This window comes from Poecilia reticulata, linkage group LG2, assembly GCF_000633615.1.
Source record: "Poecilia reticulata strain Guanapo linkage group LG2, Guppy_female_1.0+MT, whole genome shotgun sequence".
Classification (NCBI taxonomy): Eukaryota; Metazoa; Chordata; class Actinopteri; order Cyprinodontiformes; family Poeciliidae; genus Poecilia; species Poecilia reticulata.
In genome coordinates, this window is record NC_024332.1 from 18,563,155 (window position 1) to 18,569,407 (window position 6,253).

Here is a 6,253-nt window from a genome sequence, read left to right on the forward strand (position 1 = left end):
GGTAAAGTTAAAGCAAAAACAAATCGGAGCTCGTTCAAAGTCACACGGCGATCAGACGAGAACATGAGAGTGTGTGTGATTCTCTCTGGGAATTATAAACTCAGATATCATGTCTGAAGTGACCTTGGCAATGCGACGAGGAAGGAGAACATTTCTATGAAGTCTGTSAGACTCATCAGATGCGTGCTGGATTTTCTATAGTCTATGATTCACGCATCACCGCATTGATGTTTATGAATTTATAATCCTTTAAAGGCGCTGATGCATAAGCAACCGGCCCTCTGCAGGGTACGTACCTTATGCAAGTCGACAGTGTAAGGCGCAGGATCCCAGGCCACCAGCRTTATGTTCTTATAGATGGAGCTCGTGTTGAACTCATGCTTGGGGTTCGCCAAAATCTGTAAAGAGGAAACATGATGATTTAGGTGTCTACTTACGCATATACCWAACTTTATTTAATGCTGCCTTKAGCCTTTTTTGTGCCAAACATACTTATTCAAATGCTTAAACAACAAAATAATTGATCAAGTTGCCTTTGTTTAAACTTATACCAGAGATGGACTGATCAACCTTTTCCTTGCCGATACCAATTTCCAGTTTCCTTTGGGTTCTGATCTGACATTTTTTGACATTTTGACATTTTTTAAAGGACTATAACACAAACAGGATTTAAAATATGCAGCATTTTCTTTGAAAGAGACAACAACTGTGAATCTACCAGGAAATGTAATCAATTATAAAAGCAGTCTAAATAATTAATGTATCGAGATAGAGTTCTGGAAAAAATTAAGAGCCCRCTGCACTGAACTCCACTGAAAACCTCATGGTTTTTCCACCAAATATTGGTTTCTGAACTCTTCCTGAGTTAAAACATTAGTATTGTTTCTAAATGAATATTAACTTGTTTTCTTTACATTATTTGAAGTCTGAAAGTGCCGCAACATCTGCAAATAAATACTAYGTTTTTGCTTGGAATTTCAGAGACATGTTGCCATAGAATAAAAGAACAATGTTCATCTTACTCAAACATATACCTAGAAAAAGTAAAATCAGAGAAACTGATCATTTTAAGTGGTCTCTTAATTTTTTTCCAGAGACGTATGTATTCTCTATCCTTTATCTGCTTTTGTTAAACTCAAACAGAGAAAATAATAATAAAAAAAAAACTATTATCTAGTCTTTGCCAAACCAATCAAGCAAAAAATGTGTTGATTCTGATCTAATGGCTCTGTGCATCTCCAATTCACAGCAATATAAAACATAAAAGTTATGCAGTGTAAATCCAAATAGCTGTAGCCTGAGTCAACATTAACAAAACTGAAAACATTGAGTGTTTGACTATCAGTCTCTGATACTGAAGCAAATCTTTAAAAAGTTTGTTGTCAAACAGAAGATTTCAAATTCAACATCTGCTTCACTGGAACAGCTGGTATGAAGCATTTGTGCAAATATGCTGTTAATTTGCTCCHCCCHCCYAAACATCGGCGTTGTGTTTCGTCTCCAGACGTCTCCACTCCGACCTCAAACAAGTTTACCCAGAAGTATTCTGGTGAATTTATGTACTGCCATATTTATTTTAGAAAAGAGATGTTTTCTCCTGGCAACCTACTCAAACATGCCTGGCCTGAACCTGGGGTGAAYTGACTGAGACGTTCACTTCTGTGGTGATTAGCAGCTATCTAAATGTTTCTCACTTAAGAATAACCTTTCTTCTTGTAAAATAATGGACATCAAGTTGATTTAAAAAAGTTCTATAAGTTTTTTTTTTTTTTGTAAAAAAAAAATTGCGAAAAAAACCTGAATTGCACCTCTAAAGTAAATTCTGACGTCTTTCCCGAGTGTTAACACTCCTGTGTGCTCTTAAACAGAAACTTGTCAATGCCCATCCCACAAAGCTTTTCAGTTTTGTTTAGTAAATACTGAATGACAAACTGGCATTGATATAAACTCCCAAATTGAAGTTCTTTCATTTTACAGACTGGAATCTTAAACTTCCACCTTCAATCTACAACAATAAAATTTCTCGTACCCTGAATGAGTCGTATTTTGTATCGACTGAGAGAATTTCAATCAGTTTTAACAACAATGCCCTTTCTGAGAAGTACAATATAGATACTTTTCAGGTGAATTAGAGAACTGCACAAGTCTGAAATTCAAAATCCTTCAAATCAATTTGAGTTCAGATTTCGACGTACCTGCGAGTTGATGATGCGGATGGTAGTTTTGTTTCCCACATCATGCTCATATCCCTCTGTAGGGGCCGCRTTGAACCGCAAAACTGCRTCATGAGCGTCTAAAATGACAAACAAGGGCCAAAGTCAACAAAAGGACAGAGGATTGAGCCGATATCAMAGTACACAAAGAGGCAGGAGTGGGCAAAGAAACGATCTCAAACTGTGAAGGATCGGAAAATGTTCATGAGCTGCAGAGCCATCATGAAATATTCTACAAAGCACATGCTATGAATTGCAGATTCTTGTGCTTGCTCAGGTGCAATTCATTGATATTCCTCTTAATACCTCAGCTTATGCGGCAGGAATTAAATAGRTTACTGGCTTAATGATTACCATGAAACAATTACAGCATTATTCACGTTTGCATTCACAATTASAACTATATTTAGCTACTGAGCTTGTAAAATAATCAGATTTTTGGCTTTTCCAGAAAAGTTTTGTCTCAGCAAACGCAGAAGGCAGTGAGAGAAACAAGTGTTACATCACTAAACTTTGGACTTTCCAACGGTAAAAGGGCAGCGATTTAAAGATGTTTCCTCCTCACTACTTTAAAATGAAAAACTAAAAAAACAAAGCAGCCCTCTCATCCAGCTGTCACTATCTAGATGTTCAGGAACATCTAGATGGACGTTGATGCTCTTTAGGGTCGTCTGGTTTGTCACATTTGTTTGGTTTGCTAGCGCTGTATCCAAGGGTGTGATCACACTCAGCTGAGCGGCCAAAGCAATACCACGTTTGTGCCATTATTAATAACATGAGTAAGACAAAACCTTCACAGTAAAAGTATCAGAACAGAATAAGTTAATTAAAATGGTTTAAAAAAAACAGCAAAAATAAAACACCTAATGCTTGATGCATACAGGCTTCAATTTCTCCCTGACATCAATTAAAGCAGAAGGTATTTGAGTGGGATGGTGACAGTGTGATTAAATAGTAAATACAAATCAAAATCTAAATTACATAATAAACTTATTATAAATACTGCCACTACCAATAATAATCGTGACAATGATGCTAAAGATAAACCAATTGTGATAAAATTTCCCTCAATAATCATGATATGGAATCGTTTTACAGATAAATGTGGATTTGGAGGCAAGAGTGAATGTTACCCAAGTGTTTTTGTTTTGAAATTTAATCAAATTAAACTTTAAAAGACTGTCTTCAGTATTTCAAAAATATTTTTGTATAGCACATTTCAGCAGCAAGGCATTTCAAGGTGCTTCACATAATTAAAGAAAAAATAAAAACAGCATGTGACATTGAATAAACAGTAAGAAAGAGATTTTGAAAAAAAAAAAGATTAAAAAAGATAAAAACTTTTGTTAGGGAATTAAAATCTTGATCTGAAAGTTGTTATGTGATATTTTTGGGCCGCTATTCAGAAGAGATGAAGCTTGTCTTCCAAAGTCAGCTAAGTGAGGGAGAGTTACCCTCACAATTTTAAAATAATCAGTTATTTTATTTATTTATTTTTAAAATAATCCAACCTATGTAAATGAAGATCACCCACAAAAGTTTCTCCGTCTCTGTTGCGTCGCTCTTCGCTGACAAGCAGTACTAAAGCTCCACCTAGTGGTTGGCTCAGATAACTGATGGGTGAAGAGTAATGAGTTCACTTTTAAAAACATTTTCATACCGCACGGCCGTGAAACGATTCATTTGACGTCCTCTGATGTTTATTTGCCTTTGTGAAAGCTGTAGCCTAACAGATGGTGCAGCATTTACATACATTTCAGCCTATTTGCTGATCGATTGAGCTTCAGAAACTCTCCTCTCGCGTCGAACCGACACATGGATGAATGATCCTTCAGCTTACGATGAGACTCTTCTTCATCATACATGCAGCCCCTCAGCAAACAGTTGAGCTATTAGCAACTAAGGAAAATCTGAGTCATGACTTTCTCAAGGAGGGACACGAGTTCAAAAATCAAACATCCACAGAAAAAAAATACAAAAAAACAGTAATGAAATGCAAAAAGTCAGAAAAAAAGCAGCAAAAAAAAAAAAAAAAAAAAATCAAGAAATGTATGTCTGTTAAACCAGAATGGTTTATTTGTTTTGTGTGTATTTCTATCGCCTTTTAAACAGTGATAGAGATGTTTTAATCTTCGCTGCTGAAGACTAAAATATCTTCAGGGATTTAATTACAGCTTCTCTGATTCTTTACTTTTATCAAGGATGAAATCAAACGGCTGGATGATGTTTTGAAATCTTCTGTCTGCCTCCAGAGATCATTTTCAGTTTCTGCAACATGTTAATGAAACATCATTTCCAAAAGACACCTTGCTTCCTGTTTTATATTTGTCTAACATAGAAAAATGACGTGATATCTCTCCTGTCGCTCTTTTTGCCTGCTGGTTGTTTGTTCAGTGATTGGCGATCCGGCAGGTTAACAGCTGTCAAAGACTGCATAATAGAGTTTTATTTATAAAAAAAACATTTTTTAAAAAGTATTCTTTGATATGAACAGTGAGAATAGAAAACCATCCCCACGATAAAAGGATTGACTGGTTTTTATGGTTTTTGTGCCATACAGGAAGTAGATGCACCTTACTGGAAAGTAAAGTGAGACAGAAATGGTGCAGAAAATGCCTGTTAAGAGTGAGAAATACCTCCAGCTGTATTTATTGTCTTTTTTAAATGTTATTGTATTCTTTTTGCCATAATTATTTTAGTTTTTCTGCACTGGGCACCTTAGTATATTTATTCATTACTAGAAACAAAGGCTGACTATAAATATGTTTATGATGAATGTACAAAATGCTAAAAAGAGAAATTTGGTGTCATTTCAGTCCTTTTGCATCCAGACATGCTGATTGCCATGTGATGACGTTACATGCAGGGGTGAAAGTAAGGGTGTACGGCAGGGTACTGCGTACCCCTAAAAGAATTAGCGGGGGTACGCAGTACCTGCAAGAGAGAGGAGCGGCTGTCAGCTGTAAAAAAAAAAAAAAAATCAGTGGGTTCACTGTGCAGCCGCGACTGCCCTCACTAATTAGCCATGATTAGTGGCTAATCATGGCCATTTTAGATTGTTTTTCAAAAACAATCTAAAAGACGACTTAATCAGTTATTGAATACCTTTTTTCCCATTTCATATTGTTTCTGAACTGTCTGTGCTTTTCTAGAGCAGGGCTGAAATACGTCGATCACGGAAGGTTTTGAGTCAATCTCGGCATTAGGTGACAACTGAACGCCGCCAGGACACTGAGACCAGCACGTCCTCCTCTCTGACTCCTTATCAAAACATCCGTAACTTTATTAAAGAACAAAAAAATCAACAAAAGGTGTTCAAATTAATGGCCCAACAACAATAATAATCTCAGTGATTATTGTTTCAGCAAGATGTTGAGCAATTCTGTGCGTTTCGGTTCCATTACCAGAATAACAGAGCAGGAGTTTAAAATTAACTACTCAACCACCGCTGTGTTCAGGGGAGCGTTTATTAATAATCGCAAAAATAAATATCAAGCTTGAAAACCTAATATTGTAACGGACTGAATGTTTTAACATAACCTCTGGTCGGCTTGTGGAGCACATGAGGTTGCCATGGCAATTGGTGTGCTTCAATGACGGAGACGGACAGTAAAAATTTGCAAGTGGTTTAGAGTTTATCACCTGTTAGGGTTGTTTTACCTTTGTTTACCTTTACCTTGGCACTTCACAGCCACTGTAGTTTCTGAACGTTCAATAAACGACAAACTTGGACTAATGATCTCGTTCTTTGTGAGTATATGTTATTTACAACAAACATCAAACACGGTAAATATGTTTCATTAAGCATTTAATGAACAAATGGCTTCTACCGCGATAATTGTGTGAAATTAAATGAACTGTCTAATAAATAGTTTGGTGCTGTCGGGCTCAGAGTCTGAGAGRCTTTTCCTTTATCAAAATATTTTTTTGCCTCTTATTTAGTGGAAATATTGATGTTAATGAGACTTTCTCCAAAATAATCATCTTTTTTCAACCTTTATAGCTCCACTGTTGAAAATGAGGCTCTAACATTCACAAAT